The 16,289-nt window shown below is 37.8% G+C and overlaps 1 protein-coding gene across 2 annotated transcripts in view; it reads left to right on the forward strand.

Moving 5' to 3' along the window:
- Positions 1–16,289, forward strand: part of opcml (opioid binding protein/cell adhesion molecule-like) — a 436,850-nt gene that overhangs the window by 173,495 nt on the left and 247,066 nt on the right. The window lies entirely within an intron of this gene.

The raw sequence follows: 16,289 nt of genomic DNA on the forward strand, positions 1-16,289 counted from the left end.
AAAAGCTATGTGTTGTTTTCATCTTTTAAGAACTTTGAGTGGTTAACAGTGTTCTTATCAGATTTAACACTTGTATATTTGAATCTGTGTTCTATTATAGCACTCCAGCATATGATTTAACTATGTGTCAATGTTGCATTTTATGATATTTTATTTTTTCTCATCTCCCCACTCTGCACTGTGAGATTATTTTGTTTGAGTGTTGCTGGCTTGCTGTTCATTTTGTTTCAGAATAAAGCAGGTGCGGTGTTAGAAATTCAGAATCCCTGTGAAAGAATGACAGATAGGGTACGGTACATTTGCCTACCCACATGAATACATACATAAATACACACCAATATGTAAAAATAAATGATATGTATTTATTAGATTTTATAGATTGGTGACATATGTAGAGAAACACATTAATCCAGTAGCTTTGTTTTCTGACATTGTTTGGATCAATAGTTTTTAAACTTTCACACATTGTTAACAATTAAAAATAATTCATATGGATCTTTTTCTTATGTGAGAGTCACTTGTGAATCATACTTAAGTAGACAATTTAGAATTTCATTATCTCTGCCAAAAATTGGTCTGTTCTGAAAAGATAAATAAAAGCAAGCAAGTCACTCATGTTTCAACTCCAATGGCTCTTTTACTTACCTGTGAAGCACGCCACTTTGCTGGAGAAACCACTGCCTACAAGCTTTAAGAGCTCATCTTTATCAGACTGCGATGAAACATTTCTATGTTAAAAGGGGTGGTCAATTCCATAATTATAAGGGAGCCTTCATGCTCTTTGGATGGGATTATGAGTGATTTGATGAGGATGAAAATATTGCAAATTATATACTATGGTTGTCATATTGACTTGACATTGACTTAATTTACATCATTTCCTCTGGGATTTACAAAGTTTACGCAGTAAATAGTGTGTATTTGTATAGCGCTTTACTTGGTCCTAAGGACCCCAAAGCGCTTTACACTATACACAATCATCCACCCATTCACACACTGGTGATGGCAAGCTACATTGTAGCCACAACTGCCCTGGGGCGCACTGGCAGAGGCGAGGCTGCTGGACACTGGCGCCACCGGGCCCTCTGACCACCACCAGTAGGCAACGGGTGAAATGTCTTGCCTAAGGACACAACGACCGAGACTGTCGATCGGACTGCCGATTACAAGACGAACGCCCAACTCTTGAGCCACGATCGCCCTGTGGCTTTTAACTTTTGTACTTTTGTACTTTTAACTTTTTACCTACCTGTATCTGGAAATTAGATATTTTTAAATTTAGTTTGAATGAGGATGAAATTGTAATAAATACAGAAAATGAAATGCTGAAAGTTTGTGACAGTAAGCACATGAAAATAATGTAATCCGTAAATGTGAAGAAGGAAGCATATGAAGAAAAATGTTTCTGCTGCAGATGTAAGTATAATTCACAAGCAACTCAATAGACACAAACTTCTGTGGCTATGTAATTATGTAGTAAAATTCTTATGTTTATATGTTGTGGCTCAGTACCTTTGGTTGTCAGAGTAGGGCAATAGAGTTCAAATGACTCTAGGCTGCCTGACATGAGGTACTTGGACTAGAATTACTGTAATGTCTTTTGGACGCTATAGTATGTGGAAGGTCATCATGTGTCATACACTGGTTGCACCCCTATGTAGTCCAAGATGGAACTCTGCCTAGTCTTCATCTTTTCTCCCCTGTTCTACTCTGGTAATCTTTTAGTCATTTCTAGCCTGTATAAATGATTAATAGAACTTGTTAGGTAGCCTGTTGGATTAACTAAAACCAGCCATTTCATACTCCTCACGCTGAATGGTGACTGGCTGAAATCCACTAGCTCCTTTGTCATGCTGATGTCAAGCTGCAAAAGGTTGTGACTGTAGCAGATGTTAGGTTTTTGGCTCCTTAATATTCTCCTTTTCCTATCCTAACATGTACACCCCACAGCAGAGAAGTCATCAAAGAACCTGTTGCACTGCCATGACCCCAAGTTCAATCTTTAAAAGAGAGGTTTAGAAATTGAACCAAAAGCTGACAATAGAGTAACCCTGTGCTGCGCCACAGTGTATCCAATACGCTGCCCTTGAGCAAGATGAGCTGTCAGTGAGCTAGTCAGTCCATAATGTAGGAAACCATGCCATCCACATGCATTGCTTTGAGCTTTCCCCCAAGCAGGGGCCACTGGATGATGATGAAAGCAACACAGAAATAATTCTCCTCCGCCTTGCTGGCTTCTGTGGGTGGGAATAAGGCCTGTGGAGCTGCTATGCGATGGCATTGTCCATGTCCACATTTGACAGCTACATGCCTAGAGCACCCTGCAAGGCTGATGCTGTGAGCCCCCTCTGCCTTGCCTGTGATGAGCCTCATCAACCAAATGGCAAAGATGCAGAAGCTTGGAAGGACAGCAGGTGTTGAGATTTGGACTTAGAGAGGTGGACCAGGGGCAGCAAGTTTTGGACTGGAGGCAGAGGATGAGGGCAGCTGTGGAGCTGACCTCTGATTTGATTGTTTCATTTGACATGAATGGCAACACTGTCTGTGTATTTATTAAACAGTCATTTAATAAGATTAAAACACTGCTACAATTATATTCTAATAACACATATTTGCAAATAAATTATAGCACTGAGAAACTGCATATTTGGGGAAATGCATTATTGCTTGGAAGGCAGCCATGATCTCATTTGTTGCATTTTCCTGACAGTAAATTTCTTCAGGTTATCAAAGTTGTCCTAAAACAAGAAATTCAAACAATGATACATTCCAAGCTGAACCAGAAAGTGTTTCTATCTCACATCAGGAATCAAATATAGTGATGCGAGTCAAGTGACAGCAGCAGGTTGTCAAGAGTTAAAAGCTTTTATTCCAGGGAAAGTACAGCATTAATGTGATTCTGGCAATACATTTTAAATGTACGATTGCTGCTTCCGAGCTGTAGGTAGAAGAATTCCTCAAAGGTTATTTTGCTTCGACTAAGCTTTAATATTAAGACAGTCAAGGGCAACACAAAGCAGTATCATTCTGACATAAAGAAAGCCACTGCCAGCGGGAACTTCAGAAGATGTGAGCAGCAGAATAATTAGCATCATTCAGCTCAGCTTTAGAAACAATATGACTTTTTTCCACAAATACACAGATCACCACGAAAAAAATCCCTGGGTTGCACATATTAGAGAAACAAATCAGTTTAAAGCCAGTATGTGTATATTATACAGGTATGACTGTCTTTAAGGTAGAATGTGCAGCTGCGGGTAATCCCAGCATTTTTGCACAAGCATTTCTCTTTTCTTTCTGAATAATAAATACTGTGTTGTCAAAAGGTATTTACCCCCTACTCTGATTTCTTTTCTTTGTTTTTTGTTTTTTTTAAATTGTCACCCTTACATGTTTCAGATTACCGAACATATTTTCATAATTCGACATAGATGAGTTGAATACATAGAAATTCGGTTTTAAAATGACGATTTCACGCAAACCTACCTGAGCCTATTCAAAGAAGTAATTGTCCCCCAAACCTAATAACTAGTTGTGCTACATCAATGAGTCTTTCATATCAATTTGGCCAACTCGTCTTTGGAGAATTGTTTTCAGTTGAGGCACATTGGAGGGTTTTGAGCATGCATGGCCTGTGTAAGGTCATGCCAGATCATCTAAAGTGGATTTAAGTCTAGACCATTTAAAGCCATCTCTTTTTAGCCAGTCAGAAGTGGTCTTGCTGGTGTGTTTCAGATCATTGTCCAATTGCATAATCCAAGTGGACTTGAGCTTCAGGGCAAAAACTAGGGCCCAGACATTTTTTTTCTGGAATTTCTGGTAGAGAGCAGAATTTATGACTCCATCAACTATAACAAGGTGCCTAGGTCCTAAAGCAACAAAACAGCCCTAGAGCATCACACTACCACCACCACATTTGATTGTTAGAATTATGTTCTTTTTAGAAATTGGACAGAACTTTTCCAAAAACCAAAAACTTTTGACTTGTCACTGCACAGAATATTTACCCCTTTGGAGATCTTGAAGATGTGTATGTTTTTTGGCAAATTTGAAATGAGTCTTTGGGTAAAAATGGCGTACATGGGAGAGTTCCACGCAAAAAACACTCCTGGCGAAAAATAACACAGTCTCCTTTTTGTTAAATCTGAATACTGAGCTAAACTCAGGCAAGTGAGGCTCACAGTCCTCGGTTCTTTTGTGACTTCCTGAATGAGTTGTCAATATGCTGTTAGAGTAATTTTGTTAGGCTGGCCACTCCTGGGAAGGTTCTCCACTCTTGAAGGTTTTCTTTATTTGTGGATAATGACTCAGTAAAGATTACTGGATTCCCCAAGCTTTAAAATGCATTTGTAACCCTTTCCACACTGACTTTGCTTTTCAACTGATCTTGAGTTTAATTTTTTTTTCTTAATAAATGAAACGATCATTTAAAAACACCCTGTTTAACAAATAAAAAAAAAACATGATTTGAGGAAAATTCACATTTTGTGTGTTATTTGCAAAGAAAAAAACAAATTCTCAAAATATAAATGGAAATAAATCTCCAAGGGAGAAAATAATTTTTACAGCACTCTATCTGCTTCTACTTGTTTGTGAATGACTTGTGGCAATCATTAAGTACCAAGATAAGTGGTTGTGCTGCATATTGCGATGGAGATAGTAGGCAGTAGTACTGTGAAAAATTTGGAACAATATTACCAGTTCTGGAGCCAGAGAGCACTATATTGCACTGCCAGTGGCTCAGTGGACACTGAATAGAGAGTAAAATAGTGTACTAACAATATTTATTTACAATTAACAACCCATCCCTGTGTTTATGCTTATTACGTTCATGGTTGTACTGCATGAATGTACCATATACTTTAAAGCATAATTGTAAAATATGTTGAGTTAGTAGTAAGTTTAGAAAGGTTCTATATAAATGAATATAATTTACAATTTACCTGCTCTATAAAAACATGTACAGAAGGCTTAGTCATACTACCTTCAGGCTAAAGCACCTAACTAGACTTGCTAATGCCCATTGAAATGCCATGGCTAGTGAACTGAGCAGTTTGTAATACATAGCAGGTTTACATATCACCATGCCAGCTGTTGTTTCATGTAAATAATTACTGAAAGTAAAAAACAATAAAGAATTCAAATTACTTTAAATTGAGAGTTTTTGTAATAAATGTGAGGAACACGTGATTTTTATCCACAGCACTCATGCTAAGCTACAATTCTTATCAAATGTTTCTCAAGTTATATTTAGTAGTTGAAAGACACCTCTGTGGCACAAGGTGTCACCATTCAATTATTTTCACCTGCAAGTGAGGAGCTCCACTGGTAGGGCAAGACATGCATGTGATTTACACTATCCTGAACTAGTGAAAACCCAAGGACAACAGAATATGGCTGACATCTGAGTTACTGCTGGTCTTTTATTTAACTGTAGAGTGTTTCACGGCCATTTGGTAGTGTCATTTTGTTTGTATCTTTAACTCTACGTAAGATGTTGCTCTTTGGTGTATTCCCAAAAGTTAATTCTGTTCATCTGGATGTAGCATTTTCAGTGGGATTGTTTTTCCCCCACTGAAAACGCTACATCCAGATGAACAGAATTAACTTTTGGGATCTATTTACCTGGATGATTGAGCATGCATCAAGACACTTTGGTGTATTCTTTGGTGTATATTCAGCTACCCAAATCGAATCACTTCAATGATATGGGAGTTGTCCATATTTAAAGGTTATTCTTTCTCATCTCTGTTTGCACTGGCAGTGATGAGAATACAGTGGAAATGAATGGGTCACGCAGGATGGACCTACCCTGTTTGATAACCACAAACACTCTGCATCATTCATGCCTTTATTTCCTCTGTGTTCTGCGAGTCACTGTTGATATTCATGGCAGTGGCTTTGGGATGCAGTCATCCAGCTGATATTTTATGAGACACTGATTGGAGGTCTGGCTGGAATCTGTTTGAGTAGGTAGGTGGTAAATCCTGTTTTAGATATAACCATTATCCTTGAGGAGAGCTCTGTCTCTAGCTTAAGTCTCATTATCAATGAGGGGTAAACATGAAGTCATTGTTGTTCTGCTTCAGAAACCTCTGAAAATATCAACAGAGAGCTTCTGCTTTCCTTCACTGCCACTGAATATTTCACTGACAGACCATTTGGAATATGGCTCGCTGTGGCACTTCTCCCAGCTCGATAGATGAGCAGCAGAGATGGCTAAAACACTGTGTGGCTGACCCTTGGCACATTCTCTGTTTTAGCATTGTATAGTAGAGTGTGGAGAAATGAATGGTATGATGTCAGGACTGTCTGAACAAAGGTGCAACTTGGGAACTGGCACAACCTTTTTTAAGAAGATGTCATTTGAATTGTCTTTTGTACCAAGTCAGGTTGGGTGACTCACTATATATGTTTACAGTGAGACATTGTTATGTCTGACATCAGGCTGTCTTATGGGGTATTACTACAAAAGCAGTAGTTGGGTTAAACAACTTGTTCTTCCATTGGTACATAAGGTACAAATAACTGTTGTAATAGAAATATAATATTCCAATTGCTCAGTTTTAGACACTATTGCAGACACTTCTTAAAATACATGTTAATTAGGTCTATATAAATACAAATATATTTACTTTTACTCATGGTTTTTATTTCAGTCCCTTGTCCACAGAGCTTAAGGTTATTTGTGTTGACCTCAGTGTTGTGAAACTATTGACTGAATTTTGGTATGCTTTTTCAGATGGAAATTTCTAACACGTAGTCTACGAACTTTATGTGCTGAAAAATGAACAGGAAATCTGGGATTAAATTAAATGGAAAATCACTATCATTTTTAAGGTCAAGTGTCTAGTAAATTAAACGATTAGTGAGTTTGCATTTTCTGGTATCCAAAGAGGTTTTGCTGGTGCTGTTTTGTGTTTTAGAAATAAAAATGTAATATCTTGAAGTCTTGTAGGTTGGATAATACAGGACATCCATAATATTATTCCATAGACTAAAGAATATAGAGTCAAAGATGACTAAGGGGTAACTAATGTACCAATAGCTGAGAGATTCTTCAATAAGTATAGCTAGTCATAGCTCTAATACTTATTTGATTATTTATTTGATTTCTGCCATAGATATGACTATACAATGATGTTGCATCATAGTATATTTTGTTTACTGCAGTTATATGCTTGCAAAACACATACTGGACACGGATATTATACATTTGTTTTGCAGTGATCACTGCAGTTGTATGAGACTGAGAAAGCTACTCATAATTACTTGTTATCCTCGTCATCCAAGGTGGAAGTGGATCTTAAAGCATTTTTACTGCTAAACAAAGACATCAAGACATGTAGAACTGACCAAAAGAACTCCAGTATATTGAGCAGTCTTCATGTTATTATATGTTTGCACAGTACTTAAAATGCATACTTACTGGGCTGGGAATGTAGTGCACGCAGAATGAAGGGTTGATTTCTAGTAAAAGGTGTATTTGTAATTGTGGCCATAGGCTTATCTGTTATTCAGTAGAAACTATCATGTATTTTGGCAGGCTTTTGCTTATTCCCAAGACAAAACCATTGAGTCACCAATGGAAATCATTGGCCTGGAGAAACATTTGAGGCAAGAAACACTGGAATGCTAAACTTCCTATTCTTTTCCTGCATAAATGAGCCCCATACATTATTCAAAGCAAAGGAACTCCTTGACTGAATAAGTATCCATGGCCCTGTGAAACTACACTATATATGTGTAGGCTTCAATCAGTCATGACTGTTGCGCCATCTAGGAAAAAAGACAGCCAAAGCAACAGTAGCTTAATTGTATAGAATTACTTAAAGCTTGTGCCATTTTTCATAAGAAAGAAATGATTCATGCTACTTAGACCTCTTTGCAGTCCTACAGTGTTTTTTTTTAAGTCAGCAAGTCATATCTCATGATTGTAAATATCATTTAACTACCTCCTGCCTCTCTGTCAACTTCTTGTTTAATGTTCACAAGTTCACAGACGTTGACTTAAAACACTGTACTGCACTATGAGTACACTATTAGGAAGATAGTCACAGCTAAAAATGGTATCAGGAATATGAGCGGACAAGGACGTATTAAAATGGAAAGCCTAAGGGTAGGCTAACAAGCATGGAGATGCTAAGCTCTCTCTTCAGCCATTTTGTTTTCTTTCATTCAGTGGAACAAGTGTTAAGTTTGACCTATATGGATTCAGACATATATGGACAGAAAATGCATTGTGTCAGTAAAATACTTTCTAAATCCAGATATATTAATTAGTGATCTTTAATTCTAGTCTTTATACCATTCTCAACACTTAATGGGGTAAATGTCATGTAGATCATGTCATCAAGGTGAAAACCTCTGGATATTGCAGATACTGAGGGTCAAGTTCTGATGTCCCACTCACCAGTAGTCCACCAGGCTTGCATCGTCTTCCTTTATCACAACCTAGGCATCCATCTTGAGGAAGGTTGAGTTGAGTTTCAGCATCCTGTGTTGTCGTAAATCACTGAGATAGTCATTAATTTTTAATACCCAGAAACCTATGCGCTGTGTTGCAGTCCAACTAGATTCTCCACTAGTGAGAGCCAGCCACATCCATTACAGCCTGTCTTTGCTGTCCCCACCTTGTGCATGTTTGGGTGCATTTTTCTGATATCATTAATACTCATCAGGAGCACCTTCCATTCATGCCACATTCTGCCAGGCACCTACCTTTTCCATATTGTTTGTAGCACATCTCTCTTACTCATCAATTGAAGCAAGCATTGAGGAAAAGTAATATAATACTGTATGATGTATACATTTATGTATGAAAGTGTGGTGCATAAGAGTATTTTTTTCTGTGTGAGAAAATTCCTACATCATCAGGTTTAAGTCCAGTGGCACAATTTACCTGAATATCTTATTACTTTAAGAAAGTTCAGTTACCTCCACTTCTTGTCGCTTTTCCAAAATTCCAAATGTTGGAATTTTTGATTATGATCTATTTGCTGTTTTTCCAATCACAAAAGCAGCTTTTTATGAAAAAAAAAAGTGGCCTTGAAATTTAAACAGCAATACTGGTAAGATTTGCAATGCATATAGACAAGGTAACTATAGTACTCATTACACAGAATGCATTTACCACTATTATCTGTTTGTGCATGAGTTTTCTTTCATTTAAAATCTCTTTGAAATCAAAATATCATCATTGAGAGTTTTGTTTATTAGTTTGTCAGTTTTCAAGGAGAACTAAAATGTACTTATGAAATCCCCATGTCTGCCTGTCTTTTTACATGTGTGCAGTGTGAACACAAATAATATATTACATAGGAATACAGTATAGAATGTCAACCTCTAAAGAAGAGGAGAGGTGGTTAGACTTAAGAACACCAAGTTGCATATATTTTCAAAAATAATGAGTAAAATCTGATTCTCTCCAGTTTTAACCTCTTTATGGTTTTAAGACAAGAATTTGATTTAGAAATTTTCTCGATGTGCATATAAGCAAAAGTTGATTATATATTTATTAATGAGGAATGTTACTTGTCCTTTTGTTGTATATTTTTTCTTTTAGGAATGGAATGCTGAAAAAATAGGGCATCCTCTCTAGGGGCAATACAAGTCATATTAGAAAGCTTGCGTATGTGGTGTCAGCACACTCTTTGCCTGTTAATATAAGTGGGCACAGGGTTTGCATTTTGAGAATCTGCTTTTTGCACCTCTGGAAACTTTTTGGTCACAGCAGTCAGAGGCACCTCAGAATTACCGCTCAAGTAGAAACCAAAATGTAAAACCAAAACCAAAATAACTTTTCACTTTGCAGTTATTCCCCAATAGAGGTGATTGTTACTTGTTGCAGCCACGAGCACAACGGAAAAGGATTTTCATCATTCGACATTTATCTGAAGTAATGGCATATAAGCTGATGAACTGTTAATTAATGTAGCTCTTGGAAACTCCAGCATTATATCCTTAGTTCATTCCGCTCAAGATCTCTCCTCCCTCATTGAGACATCTCTGACCATCTGTCACAACAAAGTATTGGCCTCCGGTGACCTGGCAAATCATTTCTAACTCTCCCGTCTCTCCTTGAGTCCTGGATCTCAGCCGTCGGCCCTCTACCAAAACAGATCCCCCTAATGGAGGAATATGCCAGGGAAATGTGCTTCCCATTGATTCTGTTCCCTGGCTAATGCTGCTTCAAGGATAGTGCGGCTCAGCTATACTTAGAATCAAGTATGGGGTTGACATAATATTTTTCAGTTGCCTTCAAAATGCTCAGGGTAGTATAGTGATAAGACTTAACTAATACTACTGGAACAACGTCAGCACAAACCAAGCTACATTCGTCAATTACCAACAGAATGCAGTAAATATGGCTGTAAATGAGCCTTAACTGTCAGCCTTAGCTTATAAGAAGATTTGATGCGAAATGTCACAGATCTTGTCACAGATCTTACACACATCTCAGTAACATGCATGTCAATGCCTGAAAATAACTCCCTTTTGTAAAAAAATATATTGACCAATGCAATCAAAACTAGTCTTTTTTTAATATGTTTTAAGGTAGAACATTCATTTGAGTAGAGGTGAGGCACCGATCTTGGAAAATGCAGGGTCCCTGCAGTGTCCCACTTTAATGCACATAGTGTTTACTGTATGTTTCTGACTTAGGCACTGGAAATCGATAAGTGGCCTTGATTTATTATTACAACCAGATTTCACTGTCTGAAGACAAGGAAGGAAGGAGGGAATTTGTCTCAGTCGGCCAGCTGATGGTGCTCATTAATATGGATAAAAATGACTAGGAGTCATCTGGGAAGAATGTCATACCACATTAGACAAATAAGTGGTTGAAACCACTGGCTGTAATTAATTGATTCGCTTCAGATTGATCCCCTTCCCCCACGTCTTTGGGAATCATGTTCAGAATTTGTGCAATTATGAAATGTTAAATATTCCAAGCAAATGGAATACAGGAATACACACACACACACACACACACACACACACACACACACACACACACACACACACACACACACACGCAGTAACCTCCAAAGCCAATAGCTCTAGCAGATACCAGGAACAACAGCCACGCTCTTTGTCGAGAAAAGCGCAGTCCTAGGAACAGCAAAGATACTCTGCAGGACACCCAAGCATCTGGTAGTGAACCTGAGCTTGGAGGATAAAAACTGCCCCGCAAAGGGTGAGAGAGGAATTTTTTTTACATATATAGTGAGCACAAGGCCCTGCAGATAATGTTGGGTCCTCGAACCATCTGCATGTTTTGAAAGAAGTTATAATTTAAGGGGTTTTTGTAACTTTAAAAAAGGGAAGGCACGTACTACAAGAAAAAGCTTTTGTGTTTCTGTTCATGGAGTGAAACTGTGGAACAGTCTGAATATGGAATTAAAGCAATGTCCATAAAACAGTTCAAAAAGAGTTATAAAAATATGATCTTCTCGAACTATAAAGAAAGGGAAAACATTGAAATTGAGTGAATGTCTCTATTTAAAGAAATTCATGATGTGATATTATAGTATATCAGAAATCTGTTCACTATTTTTATTACAGATTATATCAGTAAGGAAGCTGACTAAATATTAACTGATTTTAATGTACCTGTATATTGTTTACATGTTTGAAGTAAATTAACAATGAATGAATGAATCAATCAATCATGTTATCTGATTGTTTGATCAGGGTGAACATTGAGACTAGTTGCTTCTCAGAGATTATTTTGTAGAGCGCTCACAGTGCTCATCCTGTTCCTCTTTGCTAAAAGGAGTGCATATTGCTCCTTCTGATGGGTTAAGGGCCTTCTATGGCTTTGTCCAGGTTTCCTAGAAAAACTACGTGTGTCCTAGAATGTAGTCCATGCTCTTGAGACTGTAAATCTTCTGCCAATGGTACATGCCAGTAGGGCTGGGCTATATCATACCTTTCACAGTAATACCAGTGTAATTTTGGGCAACGATAGGAAAATGAAATATCGCAATAGAATATGGGTAAAACGCGCATGCGCAGTGCCTTTGTTTACATACACACATGGTGGTGACGCAGAATGAGAAGAGCGAAAGTGGATCGTTGAATGATGAACCAGAACTGGTTTGTAAAAATGCTGCAACTTCAGTGGTGTGGAACTGGTTTAGCTTTTGTCCGTCAAATACACAACAAAGCACTATTTTTGGTAGAGCATGCTAGCGGGCCGTCATTATTACAGTGTTGTTTGGAAAATACGTCACACTTAAAATCAGTCCTTTGATTTTTCAGAAAATTGTCAGTGCCCCTTATAATCTCGTGTGCCTTACTGTATGTATGAATTCTGGTTGTGTTTACTGACCTCGAAACGATTTTATGTCGTACACGGCGCTCAAAAATCTGTCAAATGTTTTAGTACAACTTTGCTAAGCTACAAACCCGCACCGCTTGATGGATTGTCGGAACATTACGGCTATCGTAGGCAGGCGCCTCGCGGAGTGATATGTACTGTGCTTCAACATAATATTACCGTATTGTGTGTGTATAACCTCTTTTTAAGTTTTGTGGATATTATACATGGTTATGCTGAGGATATGTCAGCCAATTTCCACTGGAAATACCTTTTGGTTAAACTGTCAGCAAGGATTTTGCACTGTTACATTTTTATATAACTTTAATGCACATAAAAAACAGCTGCTTGTTTAAGTGAAAATACATTGATGGGGTTTTTTGCACTAATAAAGTTGTGGAGTTGTAAAGTATTTTGTCTAGTGTCAATTATATCGTCAGTTATATCGTTATCGCAAATTTTCAAATGTATATCGTGATAAATATTTTTGGTCATATCGCCCTGCTCTACATACCAGCCATGACAGCAATGACACTGATCGAAGATAAATGCACAACAGTGACTAAACAGTCAGAAAGATGCAGAAGGAAAAAGTGTTAGTGGACAATTATTTCCAACTGAGGAATTGATGAGTAATTGGACATTGAAGATGAGGCTGGACAGCACAAACATCTCGTCCAAAAATAAATTGTCTCCACTCTTTTCTTGTAGTTTATTCCTTATAAATTTAGCTAAAAACGAGATACATCTTATTTACAGGAAGGTATTCCTGTGGAGATAGTGGATGAATTGTCTAGTGTTGTAAAAGTGTGCATGTGGCATCTCAGGCTGTTCATTTTTTCATTTTTTTTTAAATTTTGTAAATACCTAGCTCATACACAGGAGAAAAATCTTTTTTTTTTAAATAGCTTTTTATTTAGTTGTGTTTTCTGCCCGTGCCCTAGTATAAAAAAGCCACCGGTTTCCCTTGCTGTAGGGACCAAGGTTTTTATTTTCTTATATTTCATATGTATTTATTTCATGCTAATACTTTGCAAAAGCAAACTTCACTATGAAGCTTCAGTACCAGTTTGCTAAAAATATATAATGGTAATTTATTCTCTGGCACAAAATCAATATTTATGAAAATGATGACTTCTTCAAAGAGGTATATGCCAAAAGACCATGTTCTAGTATATCTGTATCCAAAAGAAAGCCATCTGAGAGTAGTTTCATATTTCCCACAGCACAACAACTTTCACTGCACTTAGTTCGCGTTCATGCAGAATTCACACATGGGATATGCCACAGCATCAGTGGCTCATTGAAGAGTTCACTTGCTTGGTCAAGGGCAAATTGACAGTGATAGCTGGAGGAGAGGAGAGTATTCAACACCCTTTACATGAGATGCTGTGATACACAGAATCATGTATTGTTATTTTAGAGCAAGCTGTGAGAAAAGATAGCATGAATTATAGTGCAAATCAAGAAACCACAAATCAGAAAAACTGAGAGGTTTTGGCATTTTGCCATACCTCAGACTGAATAACTGATTAATACTTGTTATTTATCTCTGGCTCTCTTCCACAGCATGTCTTTTGTCATGTCTTCCTTCTCTCACCCCAACCAGTCGTGGCAGATAGCCGGCCCTCCCTGAGCCTGGTCCTGCCGGAGGTTTCTTCCTGTTAAAAGGACGTTTTTCCTTCCCACTGTGGTCAAAGTGCTTGCTCATAATGAGTCATATGATTGTTGGGTTTAATAATAATAATAATAATACATTTTATTTATAGGCACGAGAGTTTTCTGTTAAACCACTGCTACCCCATACAGCTGGGTTAAAAACTAACAGCATGTTTTAGTGGCAGCTGTTTGCTGCTTGCTTGTTCTATTTTTCCAGTCAGTATGTCACCATCTAGTCATAAGGAAACTTTCCTACCCTGTGGAATACACTATCTTCTTACCAGAAAAATATTAGATAATAAATGTAGGTCCATTAGTTGGAAAACCAGCTACTGTAAAACCTTTCTGACATTCAGTGTTTAACTTTGAAAAATCAATAAAGCCAATTTAGCAGAAGGACTTTTTTGTTCATAATAAAAAAATCAGTCCACCTCAACTCAACTTGATTTTTGGTCTATTAACTCATAAAAGTGCTAACCTCTGCCCTGAGTACTTGCCATTGTTTATGTCCAAATAAACAACTTCCCTTAGCAGTGCAGAGCAAACAAGTGATGTTGCACAACAATCAAGAACCAATTTAATTGTGTTTAACATTAACCAGCAGCTTATAGTGTATTACTGCTGTATTGAAATGATGATTTTCATTTCAATGTTAAGAGTCTGGTTAACAGCTTTTGACAAACCTTTTCATATTTGATGTTTTGCTTTTGAGTAAAAAAGTAAGATTGAATGTCAAGAGATTTAAATGCATTTATAGCAAACAAAGCTACATTGTCAAGGTTGCAGGGGAAAAAGAGGACCCAAAATGCGGAGCTCAGGTTAGCAGGGTGAACAGTGCGTTTATTTACAGTGTCCAAGAGGTGTCACAAACAGTTAAAGGTGCTATCCAAATAGGTGTTTCAGGTAAAATCCCCAAGTGCTCCTTCGTCTGTGCAACCCCGAGCGTGAGTTGTTTCCTGGTCCTCCTCTCTGAGCCAAACTCCTAGGTGAAGACAAAGCAAAACACAGAATTAGCAGAGCTCTTTAACCGACTATCAACTTCCCTTAAGTAACGAGTGTTACCAGCTTGGAATAATAATCCAACGTCAACTGTTGTTGCGCATCGTCCTTATATACCGCAGTTCTGGGATGGAGGCTGATTAGAAGCAGCTGGCAGAGCAATCAAATGCAGGTGAGGCCACAGCCGAGCGGCGGAGCTTCCGGGTGGAAGGTCGTCCGAGCCACGCCCTCCCCGGAAGCGCGAACTTCCGTAAACAAACCCCGCGCCTGGGAGAGAGGAGAGACTGAGAGAAAATACACACAAAAATCCAGATCGCCCGGGGAGGACCGTACGACCGTGACATACATAAATCAATCATCTGACCCAGTTAATGGCCTCTCTTTACAGTGTTTTCCAATTACTAAATTGGCTTCCCATGAATATGAAAACATAATACTTAAGATTCATTTTAAGTAGATGTATAATCTTGTTAAATAAAAATGTATTATGATCAATAACATCATTTTGATTTTTGTCATAATTGAACAGCTACAGATGTACAAGGGCTACATCACAAATCCACTGAGATAGTAGTGTTTTTTAAACATTTATTTATTTCTAATGCCGTTCACCATGGTCACTCCCAGTGAAAATCTTAACAGTTTAAGCACTGCCTCATGTCTTTTTGTCAGTTTCAGCTTCTTAAAAACATACGTCATAGCAAATCATAAGAAGCCTCACAACCATTGGGTAAATCTCACATTTCTCTCTTGATACTTCTGTCACAAATCACCCTTATCCTCCACACACTACGCTTTCATATGCATTGATCTCTCTTTGCCTTGTCCATTACTTTGGATGTTTGACCCTATGTTTTTAAACTTGTCCACCTTCACTAGAGAGGAGATCCTTGTCCTTATGCAATTGTTGAGTCTTATAGCCTGCATGTTGTTTCAGCTGTACCTGTTACAGTATATGCATGCATGGTGTCACTTGAAAGAGGTGTGAGCTAAAGATTTCTGTAAACAGACAATAGTAACAAAGCAGTTTCTTTGATACTGTTCATCTACTGCTGCTCTATTTCACAGTTCTACCTACAATTTATTTGAATGGATATCTTGAGTATGACTACCAATGGAGGAACACTTCTCTGAGCAACTCTAGTTTTTAATTGCCTTTACTTGGCAGATACACAACACCCATTTTCTTCTTCACTCTTCTTCCTCTAACTAGAGATCTACCAATTGTGGATATACTTTAATAATACCTGAGGAAATTGTGTGGGTTATAGTTCCTCCAAGACAGTAACAGTAACAGACTGAATTA

This window comes from Maylandia zebra, linkage group LG10, assembly GCF_041146795.1.
Source record: "Maylandia zebra isolate NMK-2024a linkage group LG10, Mzebra_GT3a, whole genome shotgun sequence".
NCBI lineage: Eukaryota > Metazoa > Chordata > Actinopteri > Cichliformes > Cichlidae > Maylandia > Maylandia zebra.